The 24,548-nt window shown below is 39.8% G+C and overlaps 1 protein-coding gene and 1 long non-coding RNA gene across 3 annotated transcripts in view; one reads left to right on the top strand and one right to left on the bottom strand.

The window, feature by feature from the left end:
- Positions 1 to 24,548, bottom strand: part of KCNJ3 (potassium inwardly rectifying channel subfamily J member 3) — a 116,044-nt gene that overhangs the window by 14,334 nt on the left and 77,162 nt on the right. The gene's annotated exons all lie outside the window — the stretch shown is intronic.
- Positions 16,410 to 20,876, top strand: LOC309380414. Its single transcript, XR_014172915.1, has 3 exons — positions 16,410 to 16,450; positions 19,989 to 20,033; positions 20,174 to 20,876. It is a non-coding gene; the product is annotated as an uncharacterized lncRNA (long non-coding RNA).

Genomic DNA, 24,548 nt, shown 5'->3' with positions numbered 1-24,548 from the left:
TCATGTCTCTGAAATGAAAAGGTGACACTATTCAATCAAGTTATTCTGGAATAGATATGTGTATGCAGGTCTCATGTGTATATGGTCTCAAGTAAACTGTTTTAAGACCTGCGCATTTGTATATGATTATTATCAATTTTTTTAAGGTAAGCTACTATTCTGGCCCCAATGTTGGAGTGTTCAAAATGAAACGTTGAGCTAAAAGCAACAGTGAAATCAAGTCAGCTTTAAAGACTAGTGCACAATGAAGTAAGGCCTAATGAGCTCCATGTTGCTGACTTCTGAGTAACCATGGTTTCAATTGCACCACACAACCAGCAGATAGAACAAATATACTCCCCACCCCAGTATACCACAATACAACATAATATTCAAATGCTTTAAGTCACCAGTGGAAAAAGCAGGGAAAGGGGAATAGTCAGAGTTCATTTGGAGGAGAGTTTTGAGGCACAGCACCACAATGGACAACTGCTTAGACCTAAGATATTGCAAACTGAATTCTGTGAAAGTAATTCATGTATTATAACACTAAAACTTGTTAGTCGCTTTATCTTGCTCAAGGCAACCTAAAGTGACTTACAACCAAACCCGGATACATTAAAACCAAGGGAAGGAAACTATCCCAGTACATTAAAAACACCTGGCCCACTTCAAAAAGGCCATAAAGCCCAAGGCCTGGTTATAGAGGAAAGTTTTTGCCTGGAACCGAAAGGTGATGGTGCTAGGTGAGACTCTATGGTGAGAACATTCCACAAATGGGGAACCACAACAGAAAGGTCTGTTCTTGTGGGTGTATTTAGTGAGTGGTTGTCATGTCCAACTCACATCTCGATTGTGTTACTGCAATGCACTCTGTGTGGGGCTGCCTTTGAGAAGTGCTTAGAAACTTCAGATGGTGCAGAATACTTGCGGCAAGATGGGAGGTGGTTATCAGGAGGAGCTGCAGGGTTATCATTTTTGGTAGTAATCACACATGACCTTTAACATCTAGCATCAATCCAATTTTGCCTTAACTGCTGGTCACTTGCACCTCTGCTACCTAGCACTGTCTGAATGTTTTCTGTTCATACAAGTGATGTCATTCTCTGTCAGCTTGATTTGGGCTGCACAGATACACTTCTCAAAGCCAAAACGATTTCACTAGTGTGCCAGATGTCACCTTTTCTCATTTGGAATTATACTTTTTATTGGACTTTTTCTTTGACAAAATGTTCAGTTTAAAAGCTAATAATAACTATTATGGTGATTATAATGACATAATGCTACTCAACATTTGTAAGGGCCTGTTGTACAGAATAACAATATATTCTCTCTAATTTACCATGCCATTGTCTTAAGTACTGGCTTTCTTTACTGTATTAGGGAACTAAACCAGATGATTAATGTTCATCTCCTTTTTGTATGTTCTTTTATTTTCTGTAGATTCTTTTTAACAAGGAAGAAAAGAATTGGTTCATTACGAAGTTATGGTGACATACACTTTTTCTTGCTTTCATTAAGTTAATGGCCCTATTAAGATTTAGCAGAGTCTATATACTAATAATGTCTATCCCCGAACACATTCTAATTGCACTTAGGAAGACAAGTTTTGTTGCAAGCTATATGTTTACATTAACAATCATCCGATGCACCGCATTATGAAAGTTATCTTAATTTTATGTGCTACTTCCCATGTTGACATATGCGCTAGCAATTCAGACTGAGTTTTAATAGCATATGAGAAGACAACTGCACAAACCATTTTCTGTATAGCGATATCTATGTTTAAATAGGTGTTAGGTTGTTGGTTGAGGAAAAACAAAAAAGAGGCAGGGAGAGAAATGGAATTGGCTTATAGTAAATATTCTTAAAGGGAGATTAGGGTTGGAGGGATGCACACTATAAGGTTAAAAAAAAACCCACCTCTATCTTTTCCCTGCAATATATAGGGATGTTTCCAATTGATTGACAAGCCGAAGAGCAGGGGTCCTTTACCATTAAAAACCCCCACCTTAATAGGGTTGTTTCAGAAGAAGTAAAAGGGAAAGCAACAACTACAGTATTCCTTTTCCTATTTTCCATACTTCTTCTACTCTTTATATCAGCGATAACCAACATGGGGTCCTTCTGATGTGGATGGGAACTATAACTGAAGAGCAGCTGAAGAGCACCATGTTGGCTATCCCTGCTGCCTTTTTCAGACTTGCTGGAGGCATAAACAGGAACATGCCTGTTAAGAGTCTGGAGAAACACAGTAAAATTTTATTTTAGTTTTTTAAAAAATGTATTTATATCTATGTTACTCTTCCATATGAAACCAAAGTTGGAATATTTTGTTAAGGACCCTCTTTGTAGCCTGTGAGCTTCATGGCTCAGCCAGGATTTGAACAGGAATGTCCCAGATCATAGTCCAACACTCTAACCACTACACCACACTGATCACAACTGAAATGAAAATATGACCTGGAATACTGACAAATACTTTGTTACATTCATAAATAGTAGGATGGCATTTTAGCTTTTACTTTTTGTTTCTAGATTACCATTTTTTTACATGAGGACCCTAGCAGTTATTCTTTTTCTGTCTTTTATTGTTGACAAGCATTTTTCCTACTGAAAAGGCATAGCTGCCAACATTTCCCCTTTTTTAAGGGAAATTCCCTTATTCTGAATAGGATTCCTTGCAAGAAAAGGGAAAAGTTGACAGCTATGAAAAGGTCATCCAAATTGCCAACATATAAATGATTAAATACAAATTATTGCATTCAATGAGGTAGAACTTTTGGCTTCAGAACAGAAGATCTATGACTATGCACAAGGCTAAAACACAAATGTAATTGCTTTAGCCTCAGCTAAGATAGGAGACTATTTAAGCTTTCATCTTAGCTAATGAAGAAGTGCGGCATTTTAATCCCAGGAGCACGAGAATGCCTCAGAAAGGCTGAGTTGCACAACTATTTCAAGCCAGCTTTTATGTCACATTACCTAATTAGTGTATGCTGGTTTGCTACCCCAAGTACTCCCCACATTACAAATACCTACACTTTTTGAACATGCTGGGTTTCTCTGAGTCTGCAGGAACAGTTTAGATTCTGCCATTCTGCTTTTGACTAACACTGAGTGGACTAGAATGAAATTCATAATGTTTATTGTCCACAGGCTTATTTCTCAATTCTAGTAAAATGAAGCATGAACATGATTCCTTTTCACATGGAAACACATGACATGATCCCTGTGTATTGTCAGAAATGAGCTGCCATTTGGTGTTACGTTATGCTTCCATGGCAGCCATTCTGTGAAATGCCATCTCCCACAGCAACATTTTGTGACATGTTATGTCCCCATGGCAGCCATTTTGAGAGTGGCACTTGCAGCACTTTCGCAAAAATTCCAAATGTGGCCAGTGGCAGTAAAATGCTGGCGACTGCCGTATCAGATTGTTGTTGCTGTTGTGTTATTACTTTAAGCTAAAGGAATTGATGCTTTCCCATTCATACCAACCCCTGAATAGGAAGAGAAATGAGTCCCATCTTTGCAGCATGCATTGGTGGTTTGAACTACTAAGGTCAGCAGTATATAATTAGGGCAGTTTGAAAATGTGGTGTTTGGCTCTGACTCATAATGGATTCATTCAGCCAACCCGTTGCCTCCTGCTCCCAACCAAGTTTGCTCATGGTGGTGAAGGGGAAATGGCAGTGGAGATGGCTGGGCAGTCCTTACAGACTGCATCCTGAATGCATGATTCAAGTGTCCTTCGCTGCTACAAAAGAAGGGAGTTGCAGTTTTCAATGCCCCCCTGCTTCAATTTATTGAACTGTAAAAAAAGAGCAAATTTCAAGGAGAAGTGAGCATTTTGCCCATCACTAGCTGGGGCCAACCTTCAAATTCCAGACAGTATTGTTTGAAAATCATGAAAAACCCTTTCAGAAAATGTTATTTTAAGGAACGTTTACAGAGCACACATGCAACAACTTCCCTTGTAGTAAAACTGGTGCATAGCCCAAAAGGACAGGCAGATGCCACAGTTGCCTTATACCACATGCTGTTTCTGTTATGTCAGCACTTGTCATCCTGTGCAAAATGACATCTATATATAACTTTGTACATTGGGATGCCAAAGTATATTACGTTCTGTTTCCAGTTATGTCTGAGCATGTTCAATATGACCACTGAATGTTGGCTGACTGGTAGAAAGCTGGATTGGAAAGCAAGGGAGAATGTGCTTTTTATTCATCTTGCTTTTTATTATTTTTTTACTGACAATCTTAATGTATATTTTATACACTTCGTAAACTGTTTCGAAATGTTATACACAGTTAAATGGGTTACAAATTTTGTTAAATAAAATAAAATAAAATTGTAGGAAGAGTCTGTGGCTGACAGGCTGGAATCCTGAACTGAAACATTCCACTTTGTCATGCTTTTCTGTAGGTCCCACTTGTAAACCATTATAAGGAAATAAAATATTGAAAATCTCAAGGTACCAATATGACACTGGAAGGAGATTCCTGGCACCGAGTTTACAATATTTTCTGACTGATGTTATATTTAGAAGCAAAGATTATGGTCATTGTTGGATACTGACTTTTATGCTACAGCTCTAAAATGTATTTCAGTTGCTCCCATAAGTAAAAGTGTCTTGAGTATTTTGAACGTATATAATTGACATAGTATGTCAAACACGGAATCCATTTACACAGTTCTATGAGAAATCAGCAAGTGTGTGTGTGTATGTATGTATGTATGTATGTATGTATGAATAAAATAATTTTATTATTTATACCCCGCCCATCTGGCCAGGTTTCCCCAGCCACTCTAAGAGGCTCCCAACAGAGGACTAAAAACAGAATTAAAACTTCAAGCATTAAAAGCATCCCTAAACAGTTAAGAGGAGCAATGGAAATGTATTTTCTTACTAGTAAGAAGGGGGAGAAATATATATGAATACAGTGGTACCTCGGGTTAAGAACCTAATTTGTTCTGGAGGTTCGTTTTTAACCTGAAACTGTTCTTAACCTGAAGCACCATTTTAGCTAATGGGGCCTCCCGCTGCCGCCACGCTGCCACCACACGATTTCTGTTCTCATCCTGAAGCAAAGTTCTTAAACCGAGGTACTATTTCTGGGTTAGCGGAGTCTGTAACCTGAAGCATCTGTAACCCGAGGTACCACTGTATTTCTTTTTCATAACTGAATATTGTAATGCATACAGGGTGTTATCCAAACTATGTCAGACTCAGAGCAAACCTATTGAGCAAGATTTTATAAGTCCATTGTTTTCAATGGGTGTGTTCCGAGTATCTAACACTGGATATCACCCATGGTTAAACCAGAATTCTCAGTCTGTGTAGGTTTATGCAAAACCTTAAAAAAAATTGAATCTTATGATTTTCAAGGCTCCAGTGTATCCTTTCGGGATTAAAAACAAAAACATGAATGTTGGCATGGTGGTGGTTGCTAATATAAAGTAGATAAGTAATAAGATGAACTCCTTTTGGAATTTACAAACCCTTTCTGCGATATGATAATGAAAAGTCGACAAAGAGAGAGAATGCTTAATAATCAGGAATTAGGCTTTCTCTGCTTCTGCACTTTTTCGAGAATGATTTAGTATTTGCTATGAAGCAAATACCTTTTCTTTTTAACTCAAAAGAAACAGGAGCACAAAAACAGGAGAAAATATTTCCATTTCTCAACTTATTACACATCCTGTAGACAAATGGACAGTGACAATATCTTGGGTTTTTCCTTGGGCAAAAGCACTGGGTTGGGTGCCCTAGGAGAGATATAACTGTAATGAATATGTGCTTCATTTATTGTGGTATTAATTCTTTATTCCTGTTAGATATAGTAAAAAGCATCTTGGCTCCATTCTGGACAGCTAATGCTCCTGTTGGCTTTACTTATCTGTCTGTAAGCAGTGTTGCAAGAGCTGTGAAAATGCAGATTTCCACAGGCTGTCTAAACTAGCTATGGCTTCTTACAGAGAATTCTCTTTTCACCTTTAAGTACCCTTTAGTACTGAGCCATTGCACCACTCGCTGATAAGCACTTCCTTTTGAGGGTGTTAATCATTTTTATTTTCATAGCCAGATATACCAAAAGCATCCGGAAGCTCAGGGCAGTGTGGATAAAAATATGACTTCCTTCACATGAGGGTAGCCATTTTCCCCCTCGTGCTATCTCTGGAACTAATGTTACATTATTTCGGTCCCCAGTATATAAATAAGTATCTAAAATATTAAATTACTTGTTCAGGCCACCTCCCACAGCTATCATTACTGAGTATGTGGATTGACAACACGAAAGCTGCCATGGAAACTTTTAGACACAAATGCTGGTTGTGGATAGGATTTCAATAGTCCACCAATGGAAAACCTTGAAAAAACTACATTTTTATGGTATAAGAACTTGTGGACTTTGGCTGTTGTGGGAAAAAAATCACACATAAACTGTGTGTTTTCAGGGGTGGGGGGTGGACGATCCAGAATGCTTTTATGTAACCTAGTGGGATTTTATTTCCTATGCTTCAGAACTGGATGCCCAACATTCACCACCCATGCCAGCTCAGGAAATATGGATGTCTTCATTTACATTTGTGTGCCACCATTTCCTTTCCTTATTATTTATTTGCTTTGTTATGCTACTGTACCTTTTGGTTTGTTAGTAATGATCACTATGTTACAAAGCCAAAAATATACATAAATAATTACAAAAAGAGAGAGGGGTGATTACATAATGCCATTTTACCGAGAGACTTTCAGCCTCATTTTTAAAGTTTGTAGCTGGAGTGGTGCTTCCTAGCCTGTCAGAGAGGCTTTTGCCTTTAAGGAAGTTAAATGAAGCAAAGAAACAAATACTGAGTTCAAATCTCGGGAACCATAGCCCAATAACATAAATAATCAACACTAATGGTCTGGTTGCACAACATGGCAAGTCAAACTATGGTTTATCAGGACCATGCAAATATGTGGGCTCCTCTTGCTCCACTCCAATACTTTTTACTTCTGTGTTCACCTGTGCTAAGCCAAGGTTTGGTTATAGTGTAATATCTGAGCATGGGCCCATGGTAGCTAAGAATAAACCTTGGCTACAACCCATGGTGCATAACCACGAGTCTGGGTTCAAATGACATGTTAAGTCAAACCTTGGTTTAGCTCAGTGGAGTGCTGGAGTAAAAAAATACTGGGGAAGAGCAAAGTGGCTGTAAGCTCCTCATTTGCAACTATTTATGAATACATCCTGGTACGCCATCGTTTGGTGAATGTGCTCTGTATACCAGGCAAAAGGAAAAAGCAAAGCCTTCTGGTGGTTCCCTCACTGCGAGAAGTAAGCTTGCAGGGAACCAGGCAGAGGGCCTTCTCGGTGGTGGCACCCTCCCATTAGATGTCAAGGAAATTAACAACTATCTGACTTTTAGAAGATATCTGAAGGCAATCCTGTTAAGGGAAGTTTTTCATGTTTGATGTTTTATCGTGTTTTTAAAATTATGTTGGGAGCTGCCCAGAGTGGCAAATTATTATTATTATTATTATTATTATTATTATTATTATGTGATTTTGCTCTGCTCAAGCTTATCATTGTTTCAAACTTAGCTCCAAGGAACTTTGTTAAAGCTTAAAAGGCCAAAGCAAGATATTAGTGTTAGATAAACCTATTACCAATATATTTTTACGGATTGAAAAAGTTCAGTTAAAGCTTCTCTTAGGTAATAAACTCAAACAGTGACTTACTACAGCGTTTTTTATATGCTAAATAGTATAATCTGTAATGCAACGTTCAAACTAGGGCTTTGCTGAAGGTTTGCCAGGTTTTTTAACCACTTATTTGCTGGTATCCACTGTCACTGTCTCCCCTCTCTGCAGTTCCAAAGGCAAAATTTCCCCCTTCAAATGACTTCATCTTCTCCCTCCCCCACTGTCATCCCAGCCAAATGAATGAATGGGATGATGTCATGGTGCTATTTCACTGTGGACAAGTGAAGTGAATTAAGAGTGAGGGCAGTTCTTCCTACATCGATTATATGGATGAGCTCAGCCAATCCAATTGCTTTCATTATGCACGGGTGAACGCTTTTGCTCATTTTCCAATGCAATTCCTGAAAAGCTGCCTGAGGGAGGGTGCTGTTTTTTGATGCTGCTGAATACGTTTTGTGAAAAATGGCCCCTTTGAGCTCAGCCCTACTTCTAACTGCCTTGTAATTATTATTTTTTTGTACACCGAGATTGGAAAATTACAGTTCTTGAGTTGCGACAACAGTGTTATGCTACGCTGGTGCTCAGCAAAATATTACTTCAGCGAGTTGTAGTTGAGACCTCTCACAAGATAGGAGATGAAAATGTCTCCTGTCATGATCTCATACTTAGGATGCTCACCGAATTGTATTAACACTGAATGCAATTCAAATATTAAATTAACTGCTGCCTTTAGGGAACAACTGCTTGCCATTTTCAGACAGTAATGCTATCTTTACTTGGAAGACAGGTGCTTTCAGCACTCTGCCATTATCTGTGCATCTATAGTTTATTACACAACCGCAGATGGAAGTTGAATGTTAAAAAACCATTTCTCAGTAACTTGATGCGTTTCTTCATTCCTATAAACAAATCATTTTGCTCCAGTTTTGGTTTGCTCTATAAGACGCAGAAAATATAGAGGAGCCTACAGGACCAGCTTCCGTTTGGAGGAAAGAAGACTTGCAAAGTCTTTGTAATCATCAGAGCCACAGCAATCATAAGGACACACAAAGGTAATAAGCCTGGGAGGCCAACTCCAGAACAGCCTCTCTCACGGAGAAAGTGAGAAGGCGGGAAGAGGTGGGAGGGGGTCGCACTCAGAACACTGATTGCTTTCAGTACATTCTGCATCCAACAAGCAAACACCCTTCTTTTGCTTGCACCCCTCTGCTGCTCTCCTTGCCACTTGTCTATCACTCCCCCTTGCTGTAAAACCTTGCTGCAAGAGTAAGGTAAGGTAAAGGGACCCCTGACCATTAGGTCCAGTCGTGACCGTTTCTGGGCTTGTGGTGCTCATCTCGCTTTATTGGCCGAGGGAGCCGGCGTACAGCTTCCAGGTCATGTGGCCAGCATGACTAAACCGCTTCTGGCGAACCAAAGCAGTGCATGGAAACGCCGTTTACTTTCCCGCCGGAGCGATACCTATTTATCTACTTGCACTTTGAGGTGCTTTCAAACTGCTAGGTTGTCAGGAGCAGGGACCGAGCAACGGGAGCTCATCCGATCGTGAGGATTCGAACCGCCGACCTTCTGATCAGCAAGTCCTAGGCTCTGTGGTTTAACCCACAGCACCACCCGCATCCCTGCCGCAAGAGTAGTGCTTGCTAAAAAGAGCTTTTTTGTCCACTGCACCATTGCGGGTGTGTCTCACCCTCTCTCTTTTCCCCATTAGCTGGCATGGTGGGATTATAATTCATACATTTGGCGCAGAGCATCCTGCATAATCCTATATGCATTTACTCAGAAGTAAAACCCCACAAAGCTAAAAGGGGCTTACTGCTTCCAGGTATGTAAGTTATATGATTGCAGTGCCCTGTACTCATATGTACTACTACTACTACTACTACTACTACTACTACTATTATTATTATTATTTGGGGAGGGCAAAACTTTTTTGCCCTGGGGTGGCAGATGCTATAAATATACCACTGGGCCTTTGGTTGACAAAGTTCCCACACCTGATCTAATCACTAATATACCAACAAAACTGGAGAGAAAGTGTTGTTATCTGGAAGCAAGCTCAGATGAGCCAACTGCTGTGTCTCACCCAGCAGGCTTTCCCAGGATCATTCTTGCTTGCCTCTTGGCTGTCTCTAAGCCTGCCCTAGATTAGTAAACCACCCCGGGACCAGGCTTCAGATCCTTCACATTGCTGACATGGAGCCTTCCAAAGTTGCTCTTCAGCCAACCTACACTCCTCCACTCTCGGTGAAACAGTGCAATGAGCACAACTAACTTAATCAAGATTGGTGTATTTGTGTTCCACTCCCAACATTCTATGTGCTCCAAGACCAGCAAGACACAAAGCCCAGCAGGGCAACCCCTGGTTTGCAGAGGTATTATATATATATATATATATATATATATATATATATATATATATATGCAGGTTTTGGTGTCCTCGGGTGTCTTCCCGTGTAAAAGTTGGGGTGTCTAGGCGACGTTTCGACGAGGTCTCACTCGTCATCTTCAGGCTGGTGCTTTCGGCTTCTTGTTACTGGAACAGAGCAGGATCTCAGTGTTTGAGTTCCTATAAATACTGTTGAGGGGGTGTGGTGTATAGCCTCCAATGTTCTGGGCAGAGAGGAAGTTCCCAGGCTAGTGTGCCTTTTCTTCTTTTGTTCCTTAATTACTTGAGGGATATCTTGAGTGATTTCTTGAGTGATATCCTGAGTACCACTTAGGTGGGTCATTAGGTGAGTACCTAAGTGGTACTCAGGATATCACTCAAGAAATCACTCAAGATATCCCTCAAGTAATTAAGGAACAAAAGAAGAAAAGGCACACTAGCCTGGGAACTTCCTCTCTGCCCAGAACATTGGAGGCTATACACCACACCCCCTCAACAGTATTTATAGGAACTCAAACACTGAGATCCTGCTCTGTTCCAGTAACAAGAAGCCGAAAGCACCAGCCTGAAGATGACGAGTGAGACCTCGTCGAAACGTCGCCTAGACACCCCAACTTTTACACGGGAAGACACCCGAGGACACCAAAACCTGCATTCCTGTACCCGTGAAAATCTACGAAAGCATATATATATATATATATATATATATATATATATATATATATATATATGCTTTCGTAGATTTTCACGGGTACAGGAATGCAGGTTAACCTGCATATATATATATATATATATATATATGGGGGAAGCAGTCCAACTCAGAGCATGACACTTTTAAGCTCATGGTTGTTGAGCCCCACGTTAAGCAAAAGATTCCAGCATTACAGAGAGTTGGACTAGTTGATCCTTATGATCCCTTCCAACTCTACAATTCTATGATTCTATTGGAAGAGTGCTCAGTGCCCAAAGATGCTGGCTGTTGAATGAAAAGAAAGGGGGGTACCTGAAAACTTGATAGAAGTGGGAATGGAATAGAGTGGCTGGAAAAGAGGGATGGAAGAAGAGACACAGATATATATGAAAAGTCTGGAGAGAACCATACATGATTATTTTTATTGGCTATTTCTTGGTTCATACTTACAAGTATTTCCCCAGTGACAGGAATTAGAGCTGTCTATAGAAATCAATAGAGAAATCCCAAGATTTGAAGGGAGTTGAAACTGGACACTAGAGTGTCCACTCAACTCCTAACCCCCACAAAAAACCTCCCCCAGAACAGCCCAATAAGGAATGGGCATCCTCAGGGGACATGGAATGTGGTCTGACTATTCGGCCAAAAAGAAGAAAGGAAGGTCGGGGAGGGGGTTTGCCTGCATGTGCAGTCTGTAGGCCAACTGTACACGGGCTATGTATATAGACTACTTCAAAAGGTCTGGGTGGGAAACTAAATTATTCAAAGACATATGCACACTTCTGAAATCTGCCATGTCTTTTGGAGCGACATCTTCTGCGAGTTGTCTACACCACCTTGTCTCCACTGTGTCAGAGATAGTGTAACAGTTCCTACTGCTTCCCATGACATTAGAGTGATGAGCAAAGGGAGAATGCATGGCCTTAATGGATTAGAACCAATATAATTTTCGCATAGGTTGAGTGAAAATCACCCATTCCACATGCATCTTTTCTGGGTGCAGTGGATGATTGACTGTGGAATATAGATAAATGGGTCTATTCTGTTTGGATGCAGCTGCGATCCTTGTATGAATTTCATAAGGCAAGAGACAGAAGAGTTCTTATTGCTTCTGTAAAGAGATCCTGAAAATGTGAAAATGCATCAGAGGGTCTTCTAATGGCTTTGAGAAATATGGAGAAAGGAAAGGGGCTATGAAGGGTGATTTGCACTTGTCACTTCATAACTTGGAGGCGTGGAACGGCTATAGAATAAATCATTATGAAACAAATCACTACGGATCATTGCTTCTTATCACCTGAAGCCAAGGCACCAGAATTGGAGCAAAGAGAGGAGGTAATAAGGGACAGAGATCCCTGATGACCCCAGAATGTGATGATTTAGCTGCCTGAATGTGTTAACTTCCCTAAATATTATGGCAACAAGCACAGAAAATGTCAAGCATATTTTGCTTCCTTTCTTTTTTTACGGAAATAGTGCATCACACTGAGAGGAAACACAAAAGGCTTTGTTCTACTATTTTTATATTTAAATGTTTAGGGCATGGCAGCACACATCATTGTTGTTATGTGGCAAAGTGTGGGATGCATGTTCTTATGTTTGCTTGGCTCTTTGCAGTACAAACACTTGAAAGCACCTGAATTTTATTATTTATTTATTTTATAGATTATTTATATGCCGCCCATTGCACACCACATGGTGGTTTACAACAAAAACAAGATAGAAACAATATATAAATACACAAAGCAATGGGTCAGAACAACTCATAAGTAGCAATTTATAGCAACAGCGGCTAAATCAATTTATCTATTCAAGTCTCTCCTGCTCCCAGCAGGTATATCTTAAACAAGTCACTTGAAACTATGAAAAGATGGGGCCAAATGCACCTCAGTAGGGGAGGAGTTCTGTATGCAAGGAGCCACCAAAAGAAGTCCCTTCCCTGGGCCCCCACACCACATACTTCATTCTGAGTAGGGGCCAACAAGAATTAGCAAATGGCTTCAGATGGCAGAGGTGAGCTTTTAAAAAGTTTGAATGGAAGTGAAAGGGATGGAGTGTACCAGATGAGTTCTCCCGCAATGGTGTCCCAGATTTTGGGTTGTTTCCTTTGTCACATAAAACTCAATGGAAGCCACTGAGAATCAAGCTACTATGTCCTATAAAAAAAGGTAAAGGACCCCTGGATGGTTAAGTCCAGTCAAAGGTGATTATGGGGTGCAGTGCTCATCTCGCTTTCAGGTTGAGGGAGCCAGTGTTTGTTCACAGACAGCTTTCCGGGTCATGACCAGCATGACTAAACTGCTTCTGGCACAAGGGAACACCGTGACAGAAAACAGAGCACACGGAAATGCCGTTTACCTTCTCACCGTAGTGGTACCTATTTATCTATTTGCACTGGTGTGCTTTCGAACGGCTTGGTTGGCAGGAGCTGGGACAGAGAAATGGGAGCTCACCCCGTCACACGGATTACCTCCCCCTGTTCATGTGACTGTTGCCATTTTGGCTACATAAGTGACAAGACTTAAAAAGCTGAATTTGAATATTTAGATCACCTCTTTTCTCCAAGAAGCTCATCCTATATCCCCCCCTCCAGTTTATCTGCCCAACAAACCTAAAGACTAAAACTGAAAGATAGTGACTGGACCCAGATCACCTGGGTGGGGATTTGAACTTGGGCTGCCACTGTTCTAGTCTGACACGCACGCCACAAAACCACACAGGTAGCTGAGCTGAAGCTCTCTGAATTGCAAACTTGCTTGCAAAAGTTGCTTGCAAAAATATGGTCTCTATTTCTGTTCAGTCCAGTTCTAATTTGAATTCCTACAGAGGAGCCTATATAGCAGTATCTCCAACCTTACTGGAATATATACTAATAATAAACAAATGTAACAAATTGAATATATCCCCAACACAAAAACAGACAAAAGATCGGGATTCCTTTGCTTTCCTTAAATATATCTAGATGCAAAAAATGCATGCATCCACAATAGCAACATTTAAAATCTAACCATGCAGAGTTCTCATTCCTTACTTGCCTGTTTTTGAATGCTGCAGAGAAAACTGGAGCTTTTGTTTTGTTCCTCAATTTAGATGCTTTGTTTCTGCACCATTACTATAAATACTTTTACTGTGTGTTTAGATTGTGTTGTTCTCCCTGGAACAATTTCATTTTGTGAAAATATAGTCCCTCCTTTGGGGGGGGGGTGTATTTTCTTCAGTCATTAACTTTGACTCATTATCATAATCTGGGATAGTATAGTTAGTAAGACTTAATATTATTATTGTATGCAGCAATGCAAAAATGGAGATCTGTGAAATGTCACATAAATGGTAAGCAGGATCTTTACATTTATGCTCACTCAATTGAATTACAATTGTTTGGTGTTTTGTGTTTTTGAAATATCTGCTTTTAAACGAATGAATGAATGAATGAGGTAAGTGGGGGCGAAGCAGAGATCCCAAGCAATGCAGAGCCATACTGGTGGTTTACTGGGAAGAAACTTCAGTAACGGTCCATCATTATCCCTCTATCTATGCCAGCAATGCCTACAAGGGTAGTCTGTTTCTAGCCCTGAAGGCACAGTATTAAAATACAGTATGTATTCTGAACACCGAAAGTGGAAATTATTATATATGCTGTAGTATGACAATGATGGGACGCGAGTGGCACTATGGTCTAAACCACAGAGCCTAGGACTTGCCGATTAGAAGGTCGGTGGTTCGAATCCCCACGACGGGGTGAGCTCCCGTTGCTTGGTCCCTGCTCCTGCCAACCTAGCAGTTTGAAAGCACGTCAAAGTGCAAGTAGATAAATAGGTACCGCTCCGGCGGGAAAGTAAATGGTGTTTCCGTGCGCTGCTCTGGTTCGCAAGAAGTGGCTTGGTCATGCTGGCCACATGACCCGGAAGCTGTACGCCGGCTCCCTCAGCCAGTAAAGGGAGATGAGCACCGCAACCCCAGAGTCGTCTGCAACTGGACCTAACAGTCAGGGGTCCCTTTACCCTTTATGACAATGATATTTGCCTTGTTCATATATGTGAATGTGCATAATAAAGGCTATTTTCACTGAAACAAAGCATACAGCACCATACTAGTGATATAAGCAGATACAGGATATTGCTCTGGTGCTGCCGCAGATGCAGAGACTGGAGTCATGATCCCCATAATGTTGGGTATGTACCGCGTGGCAGCAGAATGCCAAGCAATGATGTGAACAGGAATAATAATAATATTATAATAATTTATTATTTATACCCTGCCCATTTGGCTGAGTTTCCCCAGCCACTCTGGGCGGCTCCCAATCAAGTGTTAAAAACAATACAGCATTAAATATTTTAAAAATTCCCTAAACAGGGCTGCCTTCAGATGTCTTTTAAAGATAGGATAGCTGCTTATTTCCTTCACATCTGAAGGGAGGGTGTTCCACAGTGCGGGTTCCACTACTGAGAAGGCCCTCTGTCTGGTTCCCTGTAACCTCACTTCTCGCAATGAGGGAACCGCCAGAAGGCCCTTGGCACTGGATCTCAGTATCTGGGCTAAACGGTGGGGTTGGAGACACTCCTTCAGGTCTGGAGAATGGCTGGAGAAAGGGCTTGACTCCCACAGGAAGCTCATATTGACAGTGTCTGTGGACAACTGTTTGTCCAGCTAATTCAATTTTGTCAATGCTGACTGACAATCCTAGATTACGATAATGGGTCAAAGTTAATGACTAAAGAAAAAGTACACCAAAAAAAGAGGAGAGGTTATAATGAATTTGATCAATATATAGGCTGCCACCACTGTATTTTCACAAAATGAAATGGTTCCAGAGAACAGAATCTGTCGGCCACCATTGTGCCATGCTATCCAACAGCACAGGTCAAGATGCTTTATATATCACATCCAGATTTGCCAAAGAAATTATTCTGACTCTTCTAAGAAGCTTCCTTGTGAGTATATTGAGTATGAGATTTGACCAGAGAAGTAAGGAAGAGCTGCTCATATATTCACTGTAGCTACTTCCTTCCAAGCAGCACCAATAGATATATCACTGCAGTGTAAAGATGCAGTTTCAAGCACATTTCCCTATAAAATATATTTGAAATCAGTTGGTGTTGCTTTCATGTACTTGTACTCAGCTTTGAAACTGAAGTTATTTAGAATTTATAATAAGAAGGGCTGGAGAAGGGCTGGAGTTAATGTCAAAACAAAATCCATCACGTTTACAAATTTGCAGAGTAAAAACCTGAATTGCAACTAGAGCCAGGAACTTGTATTTGAAGCTGACTGATGTGGCTGTCAATTTTTATTATTGGCATTGTTTGCGCTTGTGTGTTGATATAGGTAAGTGAGGAGAATGCTAAGAATAGCACAGAACACGGGCAGCCTCATGAACTGTATAAAATAAGCCACAGTATAAACATGGTGAAATGAATTTAGTTTTTTTCATCAGAATGAACACACAACAAGTCTCGATCTTCCAGTGCCAGAAAAATCTTGACTAGTTGCACTAGGTGTCAATCCTACAATTCATGAAATAAAGGCTCAAACAAAGGAATGTGACACACTTAAGAAAACCCAAGATTCCATTTTGTGTAGCTTTGAATAGAACAACTGAGCAGAACATTCAACTAAGCAGCTTTGTTACCTAGTAACCGATATTGTAAAAACACACCCACCCATATACTACAACCAGGGAGTAAGGAATTTTAAGGTATAACATGATCTGGAGAACTGTGTGTTTATTATGATAGAAATAACTGAAATAAATATGAGTACGAGAACAATTAAAATGTCAGCTGACGAAAAATACAAGCCTCCTGCTTTCCCAAGAACACATGAGTGGATAAATGATAGTCACTGGAAACGGGTATTTAGAACGTGTGCAGCGGCAAGTTAATATTAATATGCAAGAGAAGAACTGCAGATGTCCAGCAACCCACAGCTTCTTTCTAAAGGCATAATGCAAAGCCAATTATTTTACTATTATCATCCCTTGAAATGACCATAAATCCAACACCTGCAGAAATCCACAAAGCGAGCTCCTACTCTCTCTCTCTCTCTCTCTCTCTCTCTCTCTCTCTCTCTCTCTCTCACACACACACACACACACAGAGAGAGAGAGAGAGAGAGAGAGAGAGAGAGAGAGCGCACACACATATGTACAATGTGCTAGTGTGCACTCTTCCTTCCAGTCTGCGATGGTCATTTTGGTGGCTAACAGAGGGTCATATATGAAGCAATGGTGGAGTGATTTAATGCAGAGAGTGTATCTATGTCGAAAGCAAATTTGACTTACTTGGATACAACCTAGAGTTTATTTTGTTAAGATCTGCACATGATACAGCTTGCTTTTACTGATGCATAAGCTTACTACTCAAATGGGGACAAGTTAAAATGCTGCAATATATATGGAATGTATTATCAAATGAAGTGCACATTGGTCACAATAGAAATAGGACCTCATAAGAATAGCACAATCCTTTTGCCTCTGTCATCCAAAACCTTTATGATGCAACCAACTTCTGCCTTTTAAATACGTTAGTCCCACATTTCCCCCTAGCTAAGAGATTTTGGTTTTTAGCGGTTGTTCTGTTAAAAAGAGAGGGGGGAAATTAAAAGAAATCCTATTCTATTTCCAGTCTTTGTCAGAACTGTGAAAGCTTTAGGCTTTGGGTTCTTGTAAGAAAGGATTTCTCTGTAGATTCCACTGAATCACAACCTCAGCAGTATTTTTCTTTTCTTTTTTTAACCTAGCATGCTATTTCTGAAAACGAGTGTGCATCTTCAAATAATTTTTTCCCCTGAAATGGAAAGATGCTATTCAAGGGAAATGTCTTCTTTTTAAAAAATGAAATGAAAAGTTTTATTTTTAAAAATGAAATAAAATAGTGTTTTGAAATGAGGGGCAGTCTGAGGAATTGTACAAAAAGTTTAAAGTCAGTACTGAACTGCACCTCAATTTGACTGCTAGTTTTATTTGTCATAAAAATGAAGGTTAATCCCACCATTAATAGTTCAACATTAGCCTTATTTCCACCAGAGTTCAGTCGCTTCTATCAGACAATGCTAAAAACAGGAAGAAAAGTTTTCAGAGGCAGATTTTGCCTAGTGGATACCATACTACTGAAGGGGTGGGAAGAGGGACTCTCAGATCTAAAAGCTAGGGTACTAATATGATATGCTTGCCTCCAATCACATCGGGTTTCTGTTGGGAAGTGATAGGTAGGCAAATGGACATTTAGATGCTTCTCAGAAGGTGCTCTCCATGTGATTTCACTCATGCACATGGAGGGAACGTAACCCCCACATAAGTGGGGTGATGCCTGTATACATGGTTGAAGGCTGGCTGGTTGAAATCCCACAAGTTAAATACAAAGCCCACACTAGGAAATGGCCTTGCTCAGAGGCAGAGAGCTTAAAAGCTACTTTTCACAGTGGATTTCCCTAGAAGGGCAAAGAAGAACACAAGGGCACAATGCCCATTCCCCCCCCCCCAGCTCTCTAGCTCTCCTACTCTATCGCCACACAACTCTCTCTAGTTGAAGATCCCAGCTCTGGGGCCACCTGGAGGACTCGTAGGAAAGTGACTACTGCTGCTGCGCTACTCCACGTATCAGCTGTTAGGCGGGGAGGCGGAACAGCTTAAACAAAGCCCTGCTGCTCCTCCACCCTCACTGACATCCTCTTTGGGTTCTGGGGAGGGTCTCCTTGTGAGCCACAATGACTCTCCAGCTTTCCTCCTCCATTTCCTGATATGATTCTTTCTATTTATTTATTTATTTATTTATTTATTTATTCCCCAGTGCCGCCTGTATATGCGATCACATTTAAGTGTGGGGGAGTGCGTGTAGTTGAAATCATGCAAGTTAAATGTACATAGGATATGATCATACTGTACATGAAGAGAATGCTTGTGGGAGATAAACAAACAAACAAACCCTGATAAGATTTTGAGCTGAATATTTGCACAGCCCTCATAAGCCTGTTATTGCTTTGGTCAGCTTGTTACTTAGGGCTGAATTAAAAATCTGGCAACTACCATTTCTGAGTAAATCAGATTGGAGATTGCAAAGGAAAGGTAGCATATGAGGGAAGAGGGCACCAAAGCCCTTGCTCACTGAATATTTTTGTTGTTTAGTCGTTTAGTCGTGTCCAGCTCTTCATGACCCACATGGACCAGAGCACGCCAGGCACTTCTGTCTTCCAGTGCCTCTCTGAATATAAAAGGCTGCAAATCCCATGGACAATTCAAAATAAAATTTGCTCAGAAGCCTTATATGTTGTGTGCTTGCACAACTACGTATTTGATCCGCTCCAAATTCACAGCAAATGTATAAACAGACAATTTCAAACTTAGCTCTCCCTCATGCAAAGAAGTTTACAAAGCATTAACAAACAAATAGCGTTTGTGGCTATCATTGCATTAAGCATACTTTTCAGATCAAGGTCTATTGCAGATTCGAATACTTTGCTGATTTAGCTTGGAATAGTGTCCAGTCACCTTCTACTACACAAAAGCCAAATTTGCACTAACTTTTGGTGCAAAACAACTGGATTTTACAACTTGAAGAGTTTTTGGTTTCACAAAAAAATACTGTTTCAGTCCACACAATACTTAGTGGAACATTATGTCCAGGCATAGTGGAAACTAGCAATCACTCTGTCAGAAGGGAGAAATTAGAAGTTAAAAATACTGTGCACTGAAAACAGAACATTTTAATTCTAGTGATAACAATCCTCATCAACACCAACAAATAAAGTTCTTGGCAGTTTTGAAGTAATCCAGTGAGTCTCTTTTAGAAGTAAACCTGTGTTGTATGGAAATGTAACTTTTCCACTGATACTTTGACTGTGTCCTGTCAAAGTTACATGGATAACCCTCTACATAAATATATTTTTGTATTTTTGCAAAACAGTCCCCTCCGAATGTTTGGACATCTGAGAAGTTTGTATTTGCATTTTGGCAACATTAAAATGAACAGAAATAGTTGTCTTAAGAGTAAAATGGAACCTGTTTTTTCTGTGTTACCAGGAGAACTTGTAATAGTGAGGATTCTTCCTACACTCAGATTTCAGTATCAGGCTTCCATGTGTGTTCACTTACATACTTGATAAGCAGAGACCAATGATAGTTACTGTAGTTACCATCTTTAAGAAAATGTACTTTAGAGTTTGCCTGGCAATAGCAGAGACTGCAAACACCTTCCACTGCCTGAGAAGATTATGACATTACTGTTTACCTTCCCCAGCTACTGATTTGCAGCCTGACAAAATCCTGCCAGACCCTTCATAAGGTGAGCAATCTGCCACGGCTGAATACCTGATCAATCTTCCCACGGTTTCAGTTTTCAGTTAGCTTTAAAGTTAGCTTCAGTTACTTCTTAATGAAAACTATAATAGCTAGAACAATGACTCTTTTTGTCTTCTTCTATAGATATTAACTTGGTAACTATTGACAGCGCACTGGATCCTGACATTTAGAAGAAATCCCCTCTCTCCAAGCACGTCAACCATTTGCTCATGATTCACATTAGTCTTAATAAGAGGCTACAAATGTGCTTTTGAGGTGAGTGAAAAAGCTATGCACCAGATACATATAATACTTTTCTGTTAAGCACATTTGTGTTCTGCAAACCTGCAGGAATCAATGTGGTGCATGCCAGGTGTTGTGACCTAGAACTTCCATCATTCCTGGCATCTGGCCACACCTCTGAGGCTGACTGGAGTCCACAAGTCCACAATACCTGGGGGGGGGCACCACATTGACTATCCCTGTTGTAAACTGTCATGGGTAGAATGATGCTATAATTGTTCCACATAGTCACTGGTGCTTGTACTTTACTAGCCTAGAGAATATAAACAGAAACACAACTAAGAGGTATCCTGTATACATAAAGAAGATATAAAAGGGCCCCAAACTGCTATTTTTTTAACAATTGCTAATTGGGCAGAAACTTAGAGTTTTCCCCCCATGAATATGTCTTCTTGCATGAATTGTTCGAAAAAATACAAGTATGTCTTAATATATTACTGATATTTAATAAAGTATACCACCTTAAATATGAGAATCTTCTCCTTTACATACAGCAGGTTCTTATTACTGTAATTACTGTTGTGACTGACATAATATTTGAATATGATTTGCCTTCAAGTGAGTCAAGTTTACAAGGAAATAAGTTGAATTCACATAATGGAGTAAATAATTAGATGAATAATTTGATGAATCAGTAACACTATGACAGAACTATTAGGAAATGAAACCACAATTATGAGTATTGTTTTTTGAACCAAGCCCTGCTTATTATTGAAAGGATAAAAATACTTTTTTTGTATTTTCTGTGGTAGAACTTGAATGTGGATATATGTTGAATGAAGAATCGAATAAAACCAGTTGGTTATAAACAAAATTCACCTACCTACCCACATATTTTAATTTGGAGAAAGGGAAAATGTTCCTGCCCTGCAAGGGGTTCCTTCCAACTCTGATTCTATACCTGATGGTATGTTGACAAATTTCTTTCTTCAGTTGCTTACCCTATAGATACTTCTTCATGGGATTATATGGATGACTGAACATTCTCCTTTGGTAATTCACTGAACTTAACATTCAACCACAATTGAAGGCCATTTATGCATGCAAGCATACACTAAGAGTGAACTTACTTGGCTATTATTGCAGAGATCATAGCACTAAAAGTTAAAAGATAAGTATGCTCACAATGACCCCAATTTTAATGTCAACTTTCTTCATTCTTCCAATAGATTTTTCCATTTATTGATTTTTTAAAGTTATATTGGTTGAAGTGCTGGCTCAATGTGCTTAAATCTTCACTAGCTCCTAATCATTTATTAATAAATTATAACTACTATTGCTTCTGAGAAGTCTGCAAAAAAGCCCATTTGCACAGTAACTTTTCCCTCATGCAATGGGACTTTCCTCTCCTCTCCTCCTCTATGCAGTCCCTTCCACAGCCCCAAAACTACTCTACATAGGGGTCATGGGGGCTTCAGTCCTCACAATAAAATATTTGAGGAGGCTGGGCTTCCACAAAGTGGATTGGAATTCCCATTCAAATGGTGTGTGTGCACTGCATCATGTGGGGTGAGGCTTACCTGGGCCCCCACAATATTTCATTCAAGTTGGCACCCCTGCTGCTCTAGATTGTTGGGGGTCCTTTCAGAGTAGATTGGGGGCATGAAAGGCTGCAAGAGGGAGCAGAGGAAGAAGTCCCACTGTCTACGTTGGTGTGACACTGGATATTATTCTTAGTCTACATTGCAAGCTGTGATTTTGAAGGCAGAATGATGTGCCTGTCAATATCTTTTTGATATTTTTTTTTCCTGCTGAAAAATAAGAATACTGAAAACTGGTGTGCAAAGTCAACATTCACTTCAAATAATTCCCAGTGTGAGATCTGTTTTGTGATTGAACTAGCAATTAAAATGCAGCTGGAATGCAAAAAAAGAGCATCTGAGCATATGGTAGATGCATTTAGTTGTAAATAAAGCACACAACAGAAATCACTGGCTCAAAATGTATTTGTTTCGATTACTTTCCTGCCTTATACCGGGGCTTCATTGATTAAAGATTACCGTATGTCTTTACAAGAGTTGGTCCTTCTAGGAGGAAATCATGCAAGGTTTCTGATATTTTTTTGCCCAAGATGTCCAGAATCATTAATAGCCAAGTAAGCATTTGAACCTCAGTCTCCAACCCAAATGCAATATTCTCTTCACTCTGTAAACTACACTGGCTGAAATTCATAAATTAGCAGTATTTTTGTGTACACTGAGAACTCTTGTAGGTGTAACTGGACACAATTAATGTCATGTTTCCACCAAGCATACTGGTGGCCTTTGCAGCCTTGAATTTCTTTACCTTCAGTTTCCCACTTCTTCAAGTCTCCTAAAAATGGTACTTTTTTTTTTTAAAAAAAAGCCCACCTAAGATCTCATTTGTTCCTGGTGGACTTCTTCGAGGTGGCACCCAGATTGTGAAATTCAGCCCAGGAAACCTTGTTTTACAGCATTAGCTAAGAATTGTGCTTTTTAAGCCTGTCTTATAGAGTGGTACCTCTAGTTATGAGCTTAATTTGTTCTGGAGGTCCGTTCTTAACCTGAAATCGTTCTTAACTAGAGGCATGCTTTCACTAATGGGGCCTCTCACGATTTCCGTTCTCATCCTGGGGCAAAGTTCTCAACTCGAGGTAACTCTTCCAGGTTAGCGGACTTTGTAACCTGAAGCATTTGTAACCTGAGGCATTTGTAACTTGAGATACCACTAGTATAGACAAATTTACTGTTTTGTGTATTGCTTTTCATACTGATCCTTGCACTTTGATTTTTATTTTGTTTTATTGTTAAATTATTTTAGTTGCTTTGAAGGCCTCCGTTAAATAGGGCAAAAATGTGGTGCATATACATAATAAAGCTCTTTCCTATTTATTATAAATTGTTGTGTGAATATGCAATATAAGGACACATTTTAAGCTTAATATCAACCTTACTGAGAAGCCTTGGGATAAACCGAACCGAAATGTAAAAGCAAAATGACAAAGGATTTAAGGGTACCCTTCAGTATTAATTAAGCAAACATCAATAGCTTTAATGTTTGTAAGAGCCATAAAACAAGGCAGAGAAACCTTTCGGGATGTAATTAGTACAATTTTTGCTACCTTTAGTGGACTATAACCATACAAAGCCGAGCAATATTTACCATTACTCTTATGTTGTCAGTTTGAAACAACAAGAAGATGAATCAGAATTAAGTGTTCAACGGTGCCCTAAGAAAATATTTCCAAAGTCATTATGGGGTTATTGCTTATTACTGTACACTGCAGTGGGCTTTAAGGGAAGGCAGCAGGAGAATGCAAGGAAATAAAGTGAATGGAAAGGTACCATTTTCAAGAAAAGCTAGGAATTCACACACACACAGACAGCTTTATTCTAAAAAAAAAAAAATGTTTAGGGGTACTCTCATTTTGACTCAATAAAATCACCATTTTATAGTTCAAATCAGGGGAAATACAGTAAATGGACAAAAGTACAAAGATTCACAAAATATTTAGGGGTATGCGTACCCCTGCGTCCCCTCAGAAAAGTGCTGTATGTAGATGATAGATAGATAGATAGATAGATAGATAGATAGATAGATAGATAGAGATAGATAGAGATATATACACATATGCACACATACATATATGGACACACATGTGCAAGGTATTTATTAAGATAGATAGATACAAAGAGGACTAAGCTCTTGCATCTTTAAGAGCTGTACAGAAGAGAGAATTTCATCAGGTGTAGCTTACATGGGTACCCTAGTACTCATCAGCCTTCTACTTTTACAGTGGTACCTCGGTTTACAAACTTAATCCGTTCCGGAAGTCTGTTCTTAAAACAAAACCGTTCTTAAACCGAGGCGTGCTTTCCCTAATGAGGCCTCCCGCCACCGGTACCCTTCCACCATTCGGCTTCTGTTCGTAGAGCAATGTAAGTTCACAAACTGGGACACTACTTCCGGTTTTGAGAAGTTCGTAAACTGAATCGTTCGTAAACAGGGCTGTTCTTAAACAGAGGTACCATTGTGTATTAACAGACAATGAAGGGTGCAGAAGGTCTTTATGATAGAATGGAGAGGTGACACCAAGAAATTCCAGTGGCCAGCGAAGTATCTACCTATGTACCGTTTCACTTCTATGGTATGAATTCTATAGTGTTAATGAGACTACGAGCTTTTCCAACAAACTTTTACTTTGTGAAATGTAAGATTTTATGGAAAACATCATCAGTAGGTTCGCGTAGGTGTA

Source organism: Podarcis melisellensis (assembly GCF_964234715.1).
Source record: "Podarcis melisellensis genome assembly, chromosome: 1".
NCBI classification, from domain to species: domain Eukaryota; kingdom Metazoa; phylum Chordata; class Lepidosauria; order Squamata; family Lacertidae; genus Podarcis; species Podarcis melisellensis.
The sequence above is the reverse complement of the archived record's forward strand: the minus strand, read 5'-3'. Positions and strand labels throughout refer to the sequence as shown.